General features: G+C 40.9%; 1 protein-coding gene across 15 annotated transcripts in view; it reads left to right on the top strand.

The window, feature by feature from the left end:
- SEMA6D (semaphorin 6D) overlaps positions 1-20,093 on the top strand; it is a 597,185-nt gene that overhangs the window by 397,183 nt on the left and 179,909 nt on the right. For all 15 annotated transcript variants that reach the window (XM_084971080.1, XM_084970941.1, XM_084970907.1 and 12 more), the window contains one exon: positions 14,351-14,381. The gene's annotated coding sequence lies outside the window, so the exon portion shown is untranslated. The remainder of the gene's footprint in view (positions 1-14,350; positions 14,382-20,093) is intronic.

Genomic DNA, 20,093 nt, shown 5'->3' with positions numbered 1-20,093 from the left:
ACCGATTAAGTTTTTGAATGTCGGGTCCTCAACCCCATTTTCTCCATAGCCCCATGGTTTATAGTATGTAATTTCATATAACACAGTGATTTTTAGGATGCCTATAATACACTACAACAGAACTATTTATAAATAAGCAAACAAACAAACAAGACTATTCCAGGTAATGGTAAGTGCTTTGAAAAAAGGCAATCAGGGAATATAATTGAGAGTGTTTGGATGAATGGGGAAGCCCTTCTTTCGATTGAATGGCCACAGGGAACTCTCTGGGAAGATCACATTTGAACTAATACTTGAATAACATGAAGAAGCCAGTCATGCAAAAAAAAAAAAAAAAAAAAAGCTAGGGTAACAGCATTCCGCATTCCTTGCGAACAGGTGTGGGGATAAGGGGAAAGCGTAGAGTTTGAGGAGAGGATATATTCAAAGTTCCCAAAGTAGGAAGAAGCTTGGAGGAGCAAAGAACCAGAGCAAGAAATAGGGACATGGGGGTAGCAGCCAGACCCCAGATCACCTAGATATATTAGGACATTGTAACTCGTAATTTCAAGTGTGATGAGAAGCCATTGGAGGATTTTTCACTATCGATAGAAGAACCCACTCCATTTGCAGATGAATATGAGGTCTGGAGAGTTTGCACTTCTTAAGCAGAGTTATATCAACCGCTGGAATCTAGATCTCACATCTCTGGTGTGGAAATAGATGTCCTTATGGAGTCATCCATAGATGAGTGCTTCATCTGAACTCTAGAGAAGAAGATATTGCTTGAGGGAATTTTCCCAGATTGCCCCAAACCAGATTCTGGATGCATTCGTTGCTTCCTCAAGCATGATGATGCTGGGAAGAAATCCAGTTCCACTGGTTTATGTCCAGTGTCCTCTTTCCTTCCACTGGTGAAAGAAAAAGCAACCAGACAAAAATGTCAACAAAGCCGTCCTGGATGATAGCAAGGTTTGTAAAGCAGCCAGTCTTGCTTTGAATAATTGCCAGAGCCCAGATCTCCCCATGCTTACTAGTGCTCTTAAGAAACCTAACGATGGCATCAGGAGACGTCAGAACTGCTCTCTGTTCTCCCCCTAACTCACATGGGACATGAAGCATGAGAATTTCCTGACAGTGGATTACAAGACCCGGCAATGAGTCCTTGAAGAAAGTTGTAGGATTTCTCTTCGTAGTTAGATTGACACTTGTTTTTATATCAAAGCCAGTCAGAAGACCAAAGAATAAATTGAACCTGACAATAGGCTAAATGCCACAGGGTAAATGCCTTGGCCAAAAGCAGCCTATTTGGGGTTTGCTCTATCTCAGCAGAAGAGGCAGCTGCTGTCTGGGGTGTGGTAGTGAGAGCAGCTCAGTGTTCCTTAGAGGTCAGAGCAGGTAGCCCCTGTGTACTGTGCCTCACGGCCCTGAGCTCCCCGCCCTGCCTGCACCCCCTCAGGCCTGCAATCCTGCCTCCAGCTGACCAGTTTTCACTTCTGTTTCAGGATCTTCTTTCTTCCAGAAGCCTGGGGAGGGAAGGGTGACTTGACCATATAATAAGAAAATCTCTGACCCTTGGACTAAACCTCAAAGCCTTTCTTTCCCAAGCCCACCCATCCCTACCCTCAGCCTGTCACCTCCCTGAAGTCAGTGCAAGATCCACCTTTCTTTTCTCCTCTTAAATAGACTGGTTCTCTACCACCTCCCTCCACATCTACATAATCCAAGTCCTTTCTGCAGACACTGCTATACCTCTGCACTTTCCTCATGGTTTCACTCACCATGAACTATTGCCAAGGCCTCCACTCCCAGAGTACCAGGAGGCAGGGCATGTCCCAGGCATTAGTTAAATCAATGTATTTAATGAGTATATGATCTGAGCCATGCAGGGTTCTAGGTGCTAGGACTTCATCTGTGGACAAAAGACAGACACACCTGTTCTGCTCTCTGGATCTCCTCCTAGAATGAGCACTCCTGTTGGCAGTATATCTTAAAGGTGAGCCTAAGACCACCTCCTCAGAGCTGCTATGAACCTTATTAAAAATCCAAATTCTAAGACCCACTCATAGACTTCCTGAGGAAACAGAGTTTCCAAGGATGGGGCCTTGGAATCTGTACTTTTTCAAGCGTCCCTGAGATTCTTCTATCATCTGAAGTTAAAGAACTGCTCCAAGGAATGAAGGACTATACCCGAAGAGTTTCTTTCTCTTCCTTGCAGTCTGGCTGGAGAGCAGATCTTCTGCTATTGAGACCCTTCAAGGATGTTCTCTCCGGGCACTCCTTGCATTCTAGGTACACAGGGCTGGAAGTTATTTGAGTCCTGGATTTGAGGGCACCCAGAAAATTCTCATTCCAACCACAGGCCTCCAAGAACTATGAATTTTGTCAGGATTGCTTCCTTCATGCCCAGGCATGGTCCTTTTTTAAGATCCCATCCTCCTAGGCATGGCGTGGCCACAAACAATGATAGTTATTTCAGCCTTGATGTAGATAAGGAATCCATACCACAGTTGTCCTGACAGCCAGTAAAGATCATGTCCAAGTAGGTTTTTGTACCCCAGGACATCACCAAGATGGCATGCCTGCCTTCTGAGAAAGGTAAAACCAGGCAGCTGTGACAGCCTTAGGGCTTAGGGTTTCCAGATGGGAAGAGAAGGAGGGGGAGGAGGAGGCAGGAGGGCAAAGAGGTGCTTGGGGAAGGCTGAATTCGCCTTCAGAGTATATAGCCTGCAGCCTGATATAGTTTGGTTGGCTTCTCTTTGGGATGTACAAGGAGCAGATGCAATCTCCCCTGACCTTCTTCCCATCTCTGTGGCTCTCTCACAGCCCCAATCCTTTCTGCCAGGCTGGAAGGAATTTAGGTGTGTGTCTTATCCACACACACACATCACTAGCCCATAACACTTGGCCTGGGCCTGCTACGCTTGTCTGCAAACTTCCTGAGGGCAGGGCAGGGTCCACGTGTGATTCATTTTTGCCACCCCCACACAACCTAGGAGTGCTTGCATGTGGAATGGGTTGAATAAATATTTGTCAAAAAAATGAATGAAGACAAACTGAAGGGATGGAAATTGCCGGAGGTCAGGGCTGTCTCTGCCTGATTTATTCAGCCCCTGGCATAGCATCTTATGCAAATAACCATTTAATACTCCTTTTGGATGATCATGAAAGTGATAATAAAACCCTGCAAGGGATGACTGAGGATATGGTTCTTCGTTGTTGGTATCTTTTGTTGTAAGCTGCCTCAAATCTTTTTTAGAAGTAAGCAGGGCATAAATAATAAATAAGTGAGTGGATAGGGCTTTAAACCCCTGGGGCCAATCCAGACTTTTCATCCCCTCTCATACCCCCAGGGCAAAGCAGCCTTCTGGGGATGGGAGGAGAAGAGAATTTTTTCATTCATTCAACAAATATGTTTTGAAAGGCAGACCATGCTTCTCCTAAACAATGTCCTTGCTCCAGGGTTTTTAGACAAAGTAACTCCTTGAGGTCTCTTTAAAGGCTGTGGTTCTTGATTCTGCTCAGAAATGGTGGGGATATTGATTAAGTAATATTGATAAAGTCCCAGAAGCATCAGAAATTTATTTAGTGAATATACGCAGACAGTGGGTTTCTATCGTTCCTCTTGTCTGTCTTAATATACTGGCACCTGGTGAAATTGCTTTAAACACTTTGTTTGGCACCTGTTTATGTCAAATCAGATCTTCTCCTAACACCCAAATGAAACATGATGTGACCGCCCGTAATGTGTAGATTGTGTCACCTTGTAGCAAACCCAGAACAAAAGTCTTACTTGGTTTTTAAATGCATCAAAATGGGACTTATGATCAGATTTACCTTTGCTTCTGGTGATAGCTAAATTATACCAGCTGATTAGAATAGGCAATCAATGTCTGCCTGTCAGAGGTGTCTTAACTTGCTATATGTACTTTTGGTAAATATCACAACATTATTTTAATCGGTAGATCGGATTTGTCAGGTCTGATTCATTTAAATGGTTCACACGCCCCAAATTCCCTCTGACAGCCCCAATGTGGAAGCCTGTTCTCATCCTGAAAAGGTAATATTGCCTGGGGCTTGTTGCTGGCTTAATAGAGGCAAGAACTCTGTATAGCAAGAAAGCAGAGAAAAAGAGACCACCTCTCTTACATCAGGTTTCTGCAAGCTTCCAACACATCAGCCATGCAGCATCCTGGCACAGAAATTGAAAGACTTCTGACTGAGGTAGGGAAGAGGCCAAAAATATATTGTTTCTATCAATAGTGCTATTGATAACATCCATCATTATCCATCAGTTTCTATGTTCTATGCTTTGTGTTAAGTAATTTATAAAAACCAATTATCCTATTCAATCCCTACAGCAACCTAGTGAAGTAAGTATGTGCAGAAGTTTAAACTGAGAAAAGTTTAGAAACTTGTTCAGGATCTATCTGGCTCCAGCCTGCAGCTCTAACCACCAGGCCCACAGCGTCCCTAAGTGGAGTTGTTATGATGGATTGACTTTTGAAGGAATGATAGGACCAAGGGAGGATCATCTGTTCAGGGTTACATTCCTACTCAAAGCCCCTGTAGTTCCCCCAAATCTTGTAATGTATGCTTCGTAAGCCTGTTATTTTACTGATGCTCAGCCTTTTTAAAAGGCCACTTACTTTTAATATTGGTTGATTATAAAAATGACAAAAGGTGCTTTTTAAACAAGTTAATTGTCTTCTATTCATCATGGCTTCTTTGGATGTGTTTGTGATCTTTTATTTAATGTACAGACACTGCTTAGTGGGCATAAGAATTCAGGTGCCTCTTGCAAGACATGATAGGGGTCCATCGTAAGATAAAAACCAGCACTCTAATGTAGAAGACTCAACAAGAATGCTAGAGAAAATTCCAAGAACTTAGATATCAAAGTCTTGGTTAATGTGCTAACTTACTGCAGCAAAGGTTAACAAGGAAGTTAACCTCAATGAGCTTAATTTACTCGTTTTTCCAAAGGAATACCATTTTACCTTCCTCCAAGATTGGCCTGGAAGACTAAATATAGCCATCCCTGGGAAAGTGCTTTATTTGTTGTGAACTATTACACAAATGCAAATAAATACAAAGAGGGTCATATTATCCAAATGTTCTGATTGTCCGATGGTTTTATAAACAAGATTTTAGTCTGGGTGACCGGACAGATGAGGGTACCATGCCCACCAGGGTTGTGGGGGCAGAAGAGGGTGAGTGGACATAGGAAGCAGTTTCATGGCTTCTGCCCCAGCGCTGAGCTGTGTCCCTCCTTGGCTTTTCTCCACCCTATCTGTGGAGCCCTTCCTTTGTCAAGGACACTGCTTCTTTGTCCCTCTGACTCCACTTCCCAAGGTAGGACACCCCCATCCCCCGGGAGGCCCCACTTTATTTTTGTAACATCTGTAAATGAGCAAGTATATCTTGCCCAGCTGTTTTGCATGAAGTGAGAGCTGAGGGGAGGGAAGACTGGCTCTGCACCCGGGCACTTCCCTGGACCCTGTGGAGGCAGCAGGACTCACTAGTTCAAGGGTTCTCTCCTCAGCCTGCTCCTGGTTCTCTGGCTGTGCTTTTGCTTCCTCATTTCATCTGCTGCTATATGCTTTGTATCCTTAAGACATGCTTCAAGTTTCTGGTTAGCTGATATCACCCTGCTTTGTTTTGGGGGAGGATGTGATGAATTTATTTTTGCCTACAAATTTCTTTGGTCATTTTGATGGACTTGATGGAGGAAGAGCAGTAGTTGCACATGTGCACCTTGTTTGATTGCACTTTGCTTTATTGCATTTTGCAGATTCTGCATTTTTTAATGATTTAATTATCTCTCACAGTTGTGTGAGTTGACTGAGTTCAGCTGAGTGGTTCTAAACTGAGGTCTGTTTATGGGCTAAATTTTGTTCCTCAAAAACATAGGTTGAAGTCTTAACTCTCAGCACCTCAGAATGTGACCTTACTTAGAAATACAGTCTTTATGTATATAATTAGTTAAGGTGAGGCTGTCCTGGGGCAGAGTGGTCTGTCAATTCAGAATGATGTGTTCTTAAAGAACACAAGGGAGAGCACCATGTGATGATAGAGGCAGGGAATAGAGCGATGCAGCTGCAATTCAAGGAATGTCAAGGATTGATGGCCCCCACCAGAAGCCCAGAAAAGTCAAGCAAGGATCCTTCCCAGAGGCTGCCTAAGAGGGCTCCTCACTCCCATGGCTGGTACTCACCTGGGATGATAGGAACTGCTGGGGGCTGGATGGGCATCCTTGCCACCTCTCCTTATGGCCGGTTGAGGTTGCCTAACAGCACAGCAATCTCAGGCTAGTTGGACTAGCAGCAAATAGCTTCCCTGAGAGCGAGTTTCCAGGAGACCCAGGTGGAAAGTGCAAAACTTGTCTTGACCTGACATCAGAAGTTACACAGTGTCCCTTTCCTGTATCCTTTTGCCCCAAAAGTGATTCACAAGTCCAGTGAAGCTTCAAAGAGAGAGAACCAAGGCAGGACTGAAGACCAGGAGGAATGGTGCATTATAGGGTCATTTTTGCCATCTGGCCACTGCAGCACATGAGTTGGAAGCAATTCTTTAAAGAAGTTTGGTTTCTAAGGAGCAAAAAGTTTGATAGAAAGTTTTCGTTTGTCTTTTGATTTGAGATATTGCGGGAAAGATGTACTAACAGTTGAAAATATAGAAGAGGAGAGCTTTAAGGTGATAGGGTCCAGGATTTAGCTATTTAAAGGGCTTGGTTTTAGACTGTGGGAGAAACACCTCTTTCACGGTATCAGGAGAGAAGCAGGTGAGGATGAGTAAAGACACAGCAAACATGTAGATGAAAAAAGGGAGGTGGAGGTGGGTACAGAGGTTTCAGCATGTTGGGAGAGTTCCTGGGTATTGGCTTCTAGTGTATCTGGGTCTGAAGAAGAAAGATCATCTGCTGAAAATACTAGGAAATGTAGTAGGAGAGAAAATGTGGGGAGAGTGATATTTTGAACAAGCCACAGTGGAGAATGGGAAAGAGAGCTAACCACAGGCAACACATGCCAAAAGACCCCAACACCTTTTCAGTGTGAAAGGATAAACCTTTCAAGGGTAGCAATGAAATGGGGGCACTTGTTTCATGCTGTCTGTGGTATTCCTGGCAACATTGTCTGAATTTTCCAGCCCTAACAGTAGTGTCTCATATGAAATAGATGTTGTCTGATATCAGGGTAATGGGAGCTGGAAAAATAGGATCTTCCTTTCATAAGTATATTTCATTAACCATCAATATCTTTTTATCTGGTAGGTCAGAAGAGAAAGGTGAATGGGGAAGAAAAACATTGTGAAATAGAATTCAAGCATCTCATCCAGACATGGAGAATGTCTTACCCTGTTGTGAATGAATTCAGGCCAGTCTTCTTCATTGTATTCAGCTGTGCTTGGAGTGGGACCTCGGGACCTAAGATATAAAAATTTCTGGCTCAGAAAGCATAGATTAATTGTATCTCATCACAGAATTGTAGTCAAGTTTGGGACATTTTTCTGTGATTGACTTCCTGGGTATGGGTGAGAGGCAGATTCATATTTCTCAGTGTTAATTTCAGCTGTAAATGTGGCCATTTTTGTCAGTGATCATGGAGTGAGTTTCTGTGATTAGTCATTTAACTGTATGGTAATTGCGAGCTAAATAGAGTGTTTACAACAAACCCCTTGCTTAGGACACAGAGACTATGTCAAATTACATCCTATGAAAATTACATAAATAAAAATTTGCATCTAGAAGGGCCCTTCATGAAAATTATGAAAAGATTGTGGAATTTTTTATTTGTATTGTATAGTATCTCCATCATTGACAAACAGATTGTAGCTATAGTCCATAGTGTTTTATATCCAACAATTATTCATTGAAATTGTGTATATATTATGTGGTTCATTATGAAAAGTAACAATATTGGCAATCATGTTCATTGTTTTTCTTATCCAATTAGTGACAAAAGTACCATAATGAACATAACCTTCCAGAACAGATTCACTGATGGAATAAACGAAGCTAGGTCTTGGCACAGGGCAGATCATAAAAAGATTGGCTTGCCCTTCTGCCTCTTCCTGAGAGCTCCAGCAGTACCACTAGTCTCTGCTAAGTGTCTTTGATTCTAACTTAGTCTGGAATTTCAGAAGCATTCATTACCCTTTGTCCCATGATTAGGCAAGAAAAGAGCTCTCTTCAATCCAAACAGGGAATTACATGAGAAATTCTCAAAAACGAGGATTTGAATTTAAGATCTCGGGTTTGGACTTGGAAGGACTTTTATTTTTCAGATAATCAGAAGTGATGCTTTCAACATCAGGACATTCTCTCTTCTTTCAAAAACTGGAGAGATTTCAGGGTTGAAGTGGCATCACAGTGGACTATGCCTGAGGGAATTTAAATTCATTAGTGTGCAGACAGCATAATTCACCACCTCCTGCTCAGCAAGAGGACAGGTGCCATTAAGTCTTAAAAACTTGGAAGGATAATATTTGTTTCTCTGTAGAGCTGAAATCACTTTTACAGGACTCATTTTGCCCAGTTTCCCCAAGTACAAAGACATTCCTTGTTAGGAGCCTAGAAATTTCCCATCTTTGGCGTTCCCGTTGTGGTTCAGCAGAAATGAATCTGACTGGTATCCATGAGGACACAAGTTCGATCCCTGGCCTTGCTCAGTGGGTTAAGGATCTGGCATTGCTGTGAGCTTTGGTGTAGTTTGCAGATTTGCCTTAGATCCTGTGTTGCTATGGTTGTGGTATAGATGGGTAGCTACATCTCTGATTCTACCCCTCGCCTGGGAATCTCCATATGCTTTGGGTACGGCCCTAAAAACACAAGGAAAGAAAGAAAGAAATTAATTTCCCATTTTTGCCCTGACCCCAGGGTTTTTTTTCTCATTTCTCACCTCCTTTTTCTCTTTAAAGTCCAATACTTATTCTGAAAATACTTTCCCATTTCTGAATTTAGCAGATTCAAGACATTACTAGCAACTGTGATGTTTCCATCTGTGTTTCTCAGGGACACCCACAAATTAATGACAATCATTACATCCATGAGATAATTTAGAGAAAACATTCATGTATTCATGCTTTAAATCAGCCATTATTGGGTGCCACCAGACACTGACACTGAGCTAGACTCCTGGCCTCAGGATAAGAACTTCTAGGTACAATGTGGGCATGCAATGTTTATTGAATAGGTAGTCGTACCTGCTTCCAAGAGACTCCCCATCTAATGTGGGAGACAGATTTGCACACAGAAAATTATAGTACAGTGTGATGAGTATTCTAGAATAAGTAGGAACAGCCACAGTGGGAGCCTAAGAAGGCAAGCATAACCAAGCATGGGGAAGGTGAGAAAGGCCCTGCAAAGTGGTGTGGGAGCTTCTGGAGGTTCACTGTAGCTGGGATCCAGAAGGTGTCCAGGTGAGGGAGAGAGGGATAATTGAGAAGAAAGAGAGGTGCCTAGAATTGAAAGATTCTGTGACCTTTTCTGCAGTTTGGGCTTTGCCACTGGGGAATCTAGTAGGAAAGACAAAAAATGACATTTTAAAAAAGAAAGCTCTGCTCATTAGGTGGGATGGACTGAGGTGAAGTACATCATTGAGCATGACAGAGACAGTTAGATGGTTACAGCTGTCCAGGTGGAGTTGATGAAGGCCTGAATGAGGCCAAAGACTGAAGAACTCAGAAGAGGAGCCTGGCTTAGAACACGTTTCCGGAGGAACAGAATGCTATGACTGAAAACGTGGTAGTGAGTCATTTGGAATCACCTGTACAAAAGAAATGTCCTGGGTATAGTGAGTGAGGCATCAAGAGAGAAGGGGCCTGGGTTCCTAGAAGACTCTTTGGATCAGAGACCCGCATTCCAGGCCTGCACCAGCCACCTCTGAGCGGTGCTTCTACAATTTAGAAACTGGAAGTTCTGGAGTTCCCATTGTGGCTCAGCAGTAAGGAACCCAGCTAGCATCCATGAGGACTTGGGTTCAATCCCTGGCCTGGCTCAGTGGGTTAAGGATCTGGCATTGCTGTGAGCTATGTGTAAGTTGCAGACGTGGCTTGGATCTAACATTGCTGTGGCTGTGATGTAGGCTGGCAGATGCAGCTCTGATTCTACCCCTAGCCAGGGAACTTCCACATGCGCTGGGTGCAGCTGCAAAAAAAAAAAAAAAAAGAAAAGAAACTGGAAGTTCTAACACCACCTGAAGGGCTTGATGAGCCTCTGATTCAGTAGCTGTCAGGGAGGTCTCAAGAATTAGCGTTTCTAGGAGTTCCCGTGGATAACGAATCCGACTAGGAACTATGAGGTTGCGGATTCAATCCCTGGCCTTGCTCAGTGGATTAAGGATCCGGTGTTGCCCTGAGCTGTGGTATAGGTCACAGACGTGGCACGGGTCTGGCATTGCTATGGCTCTGGCGTAGGCCAGCAGCTACAGCTCTGATTACACCCCCAGCCTGGGAATCTCCATATGCTGCAGGAGCGGCCCTAGAAAAGGCAAAAAAAAAAAAGGATTAGCATTTCTAACAAGATCCAGGTGGTGCTGATGCTGCAACCCAGGAGCTGAGCTTTGAGAATCACTGCCCTGGACTATGTAAGTGATTATATACATGAGAGAAAAGTCAGAGTTATCTTGTGTAAGCCCATTTTACGCTGGTGCCCTTATACATGGCCAAACCTACTGAAGTGATCAAGAAGAGAGAAGGCCTAGAAAATGTGGCTTGCGCTATGGGGGGAGGCGGGGGTGGGGGGGGCACCATCTCCCTCATGAAAACCAAGCCTTCCTCCCACGGGGCTTGATTCTGAACTGGCCTGGTAGCCTGCTCCCTGCAGTGCTGGGCTCACTCCCAGGCCACTTAACAAATATTTCTTGGGTGTAGGTCAAATCTCCCTCTAAAGTTACCATTGGGAAGTGGGAGAACAGTGGGTCCATGAACTGTAATTGGCAGGTCAGGATATGGAGCTGACTTAGGGGAAATCATAGACCACTTTCTGAGTTTGTGCTATGCAGAATACTGGTTTTGCAGAATAGGAATAGGTGCTATGTGCAAAAAAAAGTTTCCTGGGGTAAATATTATCATTTTTAAAATGATGGATGAAATAAAGTTAACACTTCTTTATTTCAAGAGAATTCTGAATATATAGTGTTATTCACTGAAAGGGGATTATACTGTGAAGCACCCACCCACAATCACCACACACCCTTTTGTTCTAACATTAGGAAATCCATTATTTAGAAGCATCTAAGGCATGAGTTTTGTGTTAGATAAACCCAGGGGAACACTGTCTCTAAATTCTTTGAAGAACTTTATAGCAGTGGTTCCCTAAGAGTCACTCATTGATTGGCGTGAGCCCATGAGAGAATCATTATGAATCTACAGCAATAAGGAAAACATGAAGACAGTGTAGTAGTACTAAGTTTATTTTTTTTCAAGTTAAAAGTTATCTTTATTTTGAAATTATGTGTTTCCTATGCTTTTGGGGTTAAAAATTTAACCCTAGTGAAATGATGGTGGTGGGAGAGATGATTATTTCTCAAATATTTTTATATGTTTTGAATTAAAAATTGACATCTTTATGCCAGTCCTTGTGTTTTAGGTTAATTGTATCACACTGTTAGATTCTTAGATATCATCTAGCCCAAACCCAACATTTATAGATGAATATAGTGAAGTCCTGAGGCTGATACAGAGAAAATGATAATAATGTTTATTATTATTATTTATGCATACTCTCTCTGTAATAGAAATGGCCATTCCACACTCAAGGACTCTATGGCACATATTTGGGCACTTTGGTGCCTTTCATAATATTAATTATAATAGGAAGTTGAAAGGTTTGTGCTGTCACATGCAAAGCATGAAATGTTTAATGAATTGGTGGAAAATTAGAACCAGCAGGATACCATGTGTCCATTTCAGTATTTTGGTTCTAGGCAAATGTAAGACAGTACATGATTGATTATGATTAATTGTATTTACTTACGTAGTTCTTTTTTGTGGCTCTTTCCATCTGTACTGAGATGGGGTAAAAATTAAGCAGACACCTAGGAATTACTTAAGATCACAGCTAAAAACTTTCCAGTAATATTTCAGATCATCCCCATTTGAAAAATAATCCTAAAGTTAGTTAATCTCTCTGCATGAAAGCTTCTTCAACTGAAGGGGAAAAAAAAAAAAAAAAAAAAAAAGAAAACCCCAGGACTAATTTTTTCTGAAGTCCTTCCAGCTTCAAATTTCAAGTATTCTGTGACTTACCTGGAATTAACCAAAAGGGCCATGATAATTAGTCTATATTACCTCAACTTTCTCCTTTTTCAGTGATTTATAAGTTACCAAAGCAAAAGAATGCTTAAGGGATGTCACTTATCTATTTGGAAATCATTAAAGGAGAAGGAAAAACATTTGCAAGTAAAGAACACATGGTGCTTATATGTTGTATACAATTTTTCAAACTTATATATGTATTGAGTACATATTCTGAGACGGAATATCAATATAATAGGTCTACCCACCCCAGGCTTGGCACTGGCACAGCCTAAGATCACTTTTCCTATCTTCCTAAGTCTGTATTGCTCAGAGTGACCACCTGATCAAAGTCACCAGGAAAGTTATTGAAAAATAAACATTCCTGGGTGTTAACCCTATAGAGATTCAGACTTAGAATCTCTAATCTTAGAGATTCCGAGTGTCCCAAGGGACGCTCATGACCACTTAAATTTAAAAACCACTTCTCCTACAATATAAATTATTGTGCTGGGGGCATGCTACTTCCAGAAGCCCAAAGGATAAGTAGTAGAATGGGGTCAGAGAGAAGATCAGAGTAAAAGAAAATTCATGTTACTAGGTTCTGGTAGTTCTTCTCACTTTATTCCAGCCAGGGATAGCTGAAATAGCAGCTTCTCTCTTCCACCAGCTGTCTTTTCTGAAAGGTCAACCAACTTTCCATTTAGAGAAGCCTCTTCCTCAAAGTAGTTTTGAAGTCAATATGGCAGTGGAGAAGGAAGGAAGCAATAGAGATTGCAGATTTATTGAGGAAGAACCTTAATTTTTTTTCACACCAAGTATATGTAGTTAAAGGAAACTAAGGTGATAATATAAACTATCCAGATGAATTCAGATGTCATAATGTAAATACATTTCCAACTAAGATAAAGCACCAGTACACACAGGATAATTCAATACAACTTAAAACGAAGACATTAGATTTAAAATATGTTAGAATTCCAATGTACTTTCAGACCTTACTTTTTCTATTTTCTTCCATTTTTGAAGTTCACTGTATTCTTGAATGTTGATTTTCTTTCTCTTGTTTAAATCCAGTCCACTATTGTGTACAAAGTACTGTTTCTGCCCTAAGGCTAAGGATGTTCTAAGTGAACAAATCAATCAATTTTTGCCCATTAAGAAAGAGCACTAAAATAAAAAGAATGCTAACCTTTTGATTGATTTGGTACCTGTTTGCAAAATACTTTTTTTTCCTTTTAAGGCCAAAACACCAAGAAGAGAAGCAGTCTTATGCTTTAAGGAGAGGAAAACTGCCAGGTCCCAAGGAATTGAGTGACATTTGGGGAAACTTTCTCAAATCCTGAAGTATTGATTAGCCTTAACTTGGTGGTAGTGGTGTTATTTTAAATTGTCTTCCTACCCCAAGTTGGATGATACACCAATTTAAATGTAAAATAAATATTTCTGCAAAGCAAACTGAAAACAAGACATGGTATTCACCTTAACAGAACACCTAACTCAGCAATAGCTTTTGCAAAGTGCTATAAAAAATAACCTTCCTTCAATTTTCAGACTCTCAGGCTTATAGAATTGATGGAGCACCTGATTTATTGTATAGGTTGTGAGGCTGCCTACCTGTTATTTACAGGTGTAGGGTGTTCTATGGCTGAACCAGCTGTAGTGTGTTCTCTTCCAGCCTGTTAAATTAGAGTGGTTCATGAAGAAAAATGAGATACGATGCTGAATTTCATGAAACAGGATGTCTCAGCACAAAGAACATTTTTTTCTCATCTGTGAAGCAAGATAAAATAAGACATAGTGGATCAGAGGCCTTCAAGTTGTTGAAAGTTTAAACAAAGTTTCATAGCTACAACTTCTACCCAGCCACAGTTTTTTTTTTTTTTTTTTTGTCCTCAAGGTGGCTGCTTTTCCTCAGCTTACCATATTCCCGACTTAATAGTGGAATTAAATAGAAGAATTGAATTCACATTAGAATCCACCTTGGCTTCAACCATTCTGTTACTTCCAGCAAGAGAAAAATTACATGTGTATTTACTAAATTAATAGGCATACCACAGGTGTCTTTGATGCAGTATCATGGTGGCAAGGTCAGAAATAAAAGGAAATTAATCCTTTTTTTCTTTTTTTTCAGGTTTTGGCCACACAGACCAACCTTCTCCAAGGTAAACAACATTGTACTCTTCTCTAATTTGTTGGAAGAATCCAGCATAATTGTATTGGCTTTTGAATACATTTTTACTGTAGGTGTCTCAAAGTCGCAAGTGTGACCTTCAAGCAGTGCCTGGAATTAGGTTTTTATTGGTGGTGGTAGTGATGAAAACATCCTATGAAAATGGCTTGATGGCTTGACTAAGGAGTGCACCACAGAAAGAGAGGGAGGAAGGGAGGTAGAGAGAGTCTTTTTCCTGCTTGGTTAGCCCTCTTATGAGACAGCAGATTCATCTCTGATGTTCAGAGACAAGTTTCTTTGTGAACAGCTGTGGCAGGGCCTGCACCTCTACTCAAGCCCACTTTAGAAGACTGAAAAAGCAGAGGTCCCCTGAGCGTGGCCCTAGCTCTTCACTCGGGTGAAGCCTTTCTGTTTGGGTCCAGCAAGACAACGTGTGCCAAGTTGTTCAACTTTCTGGGAGTATCTGTCAAAACTAGCGATTGAGGATGCATTAATCTTATTAAAGAACACAATAGGAACCCTTTTTTTATTTCATTAGAAAATCAGGATGTATTTGATGTGCACCATCTGGTTTGTGAATATAGGAATAAGTTTTTCAAAAGGGCATATTTCCAAGTTCTATGTTTCATATGCTTGGGAAGGAAGAATCCATAAGCAGCTCTGTTTTTAACGAGAGCAATGCTGAAACTAATATAATAAGATTGGGGTGGATTTCCAGTATGCGCCATTTCTCCTAAGCTACCTGTGTTTGCAATACATTTGGCAGACCTATCCTGTTTAGAGCCTGGGCTTCCGATTGAAAATTTTTAAGTTCTCCATGTGTTAATTGCAAAACAGAGGTATCATTGCAGCAAAGCAGCTGGCTTCTTAGGTATTAATTATGGTTCTATTATAAAGACTATTTTAAATTTATCTCCTATTATTTATTATGTTACTTTCAGAAATGGTAAATTTTCAAATCATAGAAAAAATCGAGGTAAACTTTACTATGTACTGTATGCTTCTAAAAAGTATTTTTTAGATGTAATCACAGTTAATCAACAAGCAGTAACTGAATGAGTACAGATTCGCTATGAGTTCTATGTAGTCCTTAAAGTATTTTTTTAAATTTAAATAAAAAATTGAGTTCTGGAGTTCCCGTCGTGGTGCAGTGGTTAACGAATCCGACTAGGAACCATGAGGTTGCGGGTTCGGTCCCTGCCCTTGCTCAGTGGGTTAATGATCCGGCGTTGCCGTGAGCTGTAGTGTAGGTTGCAGACGCGGCTCGGATACTGCGTTGCTGTGGCTCTGGCGTAGGCCAGTGGCTACAGCTCCGATTGGACCCCTAGCCTGGGAACCTCCATATGCCGCGGGAGCGGCCCAAAGAAATAGCAAAAAGACAAAAAAAAAAAAAAAAAAAAAATTGAGTTCTGAGTGTTTTTGCTGTGGCTCAACACTGATTAGTATCCATGAGGGTGTGGGTTCAATCCCTGGCTCTGCTCAGTGGGCTAAAGATCTGGTGTTGCTGTGAGTTATGGTGTAGGTCCCAGATGCAGCTCAGATCTGGCATTGCTGTAGCTGTGGCATAGGCCAGCAGCTGCAGCTCCAGTTAGACCCTTAGTCTGGGAACTTCCATATGCTGCAGATGTGGCAATAAAAAGAAAAAAAAGAAGAGTTCTGGAATGTAGACCTCTTACTAGTATAGCTCCATATAGGAATGTTTGGGGATCAGAAAAAGCTGCTTTGAGGCCTAATTCCTTCAGCTTCATATATAATTTTAAAAATCCTATACAGTAACAAACATGGTTTTGAGGCAATCCGATGCTCCCCTTCACCTCTCAGTAATTGGAGGCATCTTCTGTATGTATTCCACAAGCCCAGCTCACACTGATGAAGGAAGCATAATTACATTACAGGCAATCTCATCGAAGGTAATTACAATTGTCACCATCAGTCCAATTAAAGAGGATAACCAGCTCTACTGACTCAGAGCCACAAAGCTTTCTAACTAAGGCTGGGCTGTGGGAGGTGGGTGGGATTAAGGATTTTGAGAATTTTTATTTGCAAAGAACTATTGCTTACCAAATCTGCTAACAATGTTGAGAAAGTGGTCTAGGAGAGAGATTGAGTATTGGTAGAGGGTTTTTTTTCCCTCCCATTTACTAATAAATGTCTCATTTCTAAACACATAAATAAGTGTAGATTTTCAATATCAGAGTTTTAGATCACATACAGTCTGTTAGGAAAGGCTAACAAAGCATTACAGCATCATAATGGTCCACTGTACCCATCTGGCATCACATTCTAAATTGGGCCTCCATCCCCTTATTCCTTCAGAGACCTTCTGTCTTGTTCTGCTTAAAGATACAATGCACCATTTCTTGTCTTTGCACTCCATGAAAGAAGTCAGCTTGAATAATGCCTCCCTGGTAATTCTTGCACCATTTTCAGTGGGCTCAGTGTGGATGGCAGTGTGGTGTATCAGTAAGAGTTACAGAGGCATAATAGCAGGTGCTTGTGATGCACATCTTAAAGACTTCACTTATGAAGTCTTTATGTCCAGAGCAGAATACAGGCATACCTTGTTTTATTGTGCTTCACTTTGTTGTATTTTAGAGATACTGTGTTTTTTACAAATTAAAGATTTATGGCAACTCTGTATCCAGCAAAACGTTGCTGCTATTCCTCCAAGTCATTTGCTCATTTCATATATGTGTGTCACATTTTTGGTAATTCTCACATCATTTCAAACTGTTTCATTATTATTATATTTGTTCTGGTGATCTGTAGTTAGTAATCTTTGATATTATTATTGAAACTGTTTGGAGACACCATGAACCCCACCCATGTGAGACATCAGACTTATTTGGTAAAGGTTGTGTGTGTTCTGACTGCTCTACTGACTGGCTGAGCCCAGTCTTTCTCCCTCTCCTCTAGCCTTCCTATCCCCTGATACACACAATGTTGAAATTAGACCAATTAATAACCCTACTGTAGCATCTAAGTGGTCAAGTGAAAGGAAGAATCACACATCTTTCACTTTTTTTTTTTTTTTTTTTTTTTAAATTTTCCCACTGTACAGCAAGGGGGTCAGGTTATCCTTACATGTATACATTGCAATTACATCTTTCACTTTTAAACCAAAAGCTAAAAATGATTAAGCTTAGTGAGGAAGGCAGTTAAAAGAAGAGCTAAGGCCTCTTGTACCAGTTAGCCAAGTTATGAATGTAAAGGAAAAGTTCTTAGAGGAAATTAAAAGTGCTGCTCCAGTGAATGATAAAAAATTGAAATGGCGTCATTGCTTATATGGAGAAAGCTTTATTGTTCTAGGTAAAAATGAAGCCAGCCACAATATTCCCTTTAGCCAAAGCCTAATCTAGAGTGAGGCTCTAACTGTTTTCAGTTCTGTGAAGACTAAGAGAGTTGAGGAAGCTGGAGAAGAAAAGTTCGAAGACAGCAGGGGTTGGTTCATGATGTTTAAGGAAAGAAGCCGTCTTCATAACATTCAAATGAGGTGAACCAGCAAGGCTAATATAGAAGCTGCAGCAAGTTTTCCAGAAAATCTAGCCAGGATCATTAATGAAGGTGACTCCACTTTGACTCCACTAAACAACTGACTTTCAGTGTAGATGAAACATCCTTATATTGGAGGAAGATGCCATCTGAGACTTTCATAGCTAAAGAGGAAAAGCCAATGCCCACCTTCAGAGCTTCAAAAGACAGGCTGATTCTCTTGTTAAGGGCTAATGCAGTTGGTAACTTGAAGTTAAAGCCAATGTTTACTTAGCATTCTGAAAATCCTAAAGCCCTTAAGGATTATGCTAAATCTGTCCTACCTATGCTTTGTAGTGAAACAAAGCCTAGGTGAAAGCACATCTGTTTACATGGTTTACTGAATATTTTAGGCCCAGACTCAAGAGAAAATATTTCTTTTAAAGTATTACTACTTATTGACAATGCACCCAGTCACCAAAGAACTCTGGTGGGAGATGTTCGATGAGATCCATGTTGTTTTCATGCCTGCTACTGTAACCTCCATTCTGTAGCCCATGGATCAAGGAGTAGTTTGGACTTTGAAATTTCATTATTTAAGGAAAACATTGTTTGAGGCTCTAACGGCCATAGATAGTGATTCCTCTAATGAATCTGGGCAAAGTAAATCGAAAACCTTCTAAAAAAGATTCACTATTCTAGATGCCATTAGGAACATTCACAACTCATGGGAAGAGGTCAAAATAACCACATTAATAGGAGTGTGGAAGAAGTCAGTTCCAACCCATATGGATGACTTTGAGGGGTTCAAGACTTCAGTGGCAGAAGTAACTACAGATGTGATGAAAATAGCAAGAGAACTGCCCCTAGAAGTGGAGCCTGAAGCTGTAAATGAATTGCTGCAATCTCATGATAAAACTTTGGCAACTGAGGATTTGCTTCTTGTGGATGAGCAAATAAAGTGGTTTCTTAAGATGAAATCTACTCCTAGTGAAGACTCTATGGAGACTGTTGAAATTACAACAAAGGATTTAGAATATTACATGAACTTAGTTGATAAAGCAGTGACAGAGTTTGAGATGATTGACTCCAATTTTGGAAGAAGTTCTGCTGTGGGTAAATCTGTCAGATAGCATTGCATGCAGCAGAGAAATTATTTGTGGAAGGAAGAGTCATTTGCAAACTTCACCATTGTCTTTAAGAAACTGATACAGCCACCCCAGCCTTCAGCAACTACCACCCCGATCATGAACATCAAGGGAAGACCCTCCACCACCAAAAAAAATTATGACTTGCTGAAGGCTCAGATGATAGTTAGAATTTTTTAGCAATAAATTATTGAAGGTATGTACATTTTTTTAGATATAATACTACTGCACACTTAAGAGACTAGTGTATAGTATAAACACAACAGTTATATCACTAGGAAACTAAAAATTCATGTGACTTGCTTTATCTCAGTACCCTCTTGATTGCAGTGGTCCAGATCTAAACTGGCAGCATCACTGGTATCTCCAAAGTTTGCCTGCATGAGCCTTGGATACAGGACTTGGAGAACAAGAAATGAGAAGTCTCTCACTGTGTCTAAGCTTTAGAAAGGGTCCAAAGAGAGATTGTCTACAGCTGCATTGAAAGATGTACTACTGGGTGAAAAAATCTATGTTTTCTTGGTGGTTATTTATGTATGAAGAGATGTAGGAGTTAAATTTCTTAGTCAGGAGATGGGAGGGGAAAATTTGCTGTCTAGTATCAGTGGCTCCCTTATTCACCACTCAGCGGTCTTTCACTTTCCACACCCTGGCTTTCTATTCTATATCTGGGACCTTCCATCTGCCTTGATTATTTTCTTGTCCTGTATTTTTCATGTTTTCCATCACTACCCACACTCCTTGTCACATGTATCTGCCTCTTCTCTTTGTCCATGGAGATGTTTCCAGTCCTACTTTAGAACTTTCAGAGAACCAGTTTACCCCACAAGTGGAAGAGGGGACCAGGGAAAGAACTCAGTAGAAGGAGAGCTGGGCTCAGTTTTATATTCCACTCCTAACCAACCCTGTAATACTGAATAAGTCACCAAACTGGCTGAGGCACAGTTTCCTCATCTGTAAAATAAAGTTGTTAATTTCTCTTCTACTAACCTCACTGTATAGGGTAGCTCAAAAAAAATTATAAATATGGAAGAACTTCTTCATAATAAATAAAATTTCATATACATGCAAGGTACTATATATGC

Source organism: Sus scrofa, chromosome 1, assembly GCF_054392235.1.
Source record: "Sus scrofa isolate SSC_HxYL_T2T_F1_AM1 chromosome 1, Sscrofa_HxYL_maternal_Yorkshire_Landrace_v2.0, whole genome shotgun sequence".
NCBI classification, from domain to species: domain Eukaryota; kingdom Metazoa; phylum Chordata; class Mammalia; order Artiodactyla; family Suidae; genus Sus; species Sus scrofa.
The sequence above is the reverse complement of the archived record's forward strand: the minus strand, read 5'-3'. Positions and strand labels throughout refer to the sequence as shown.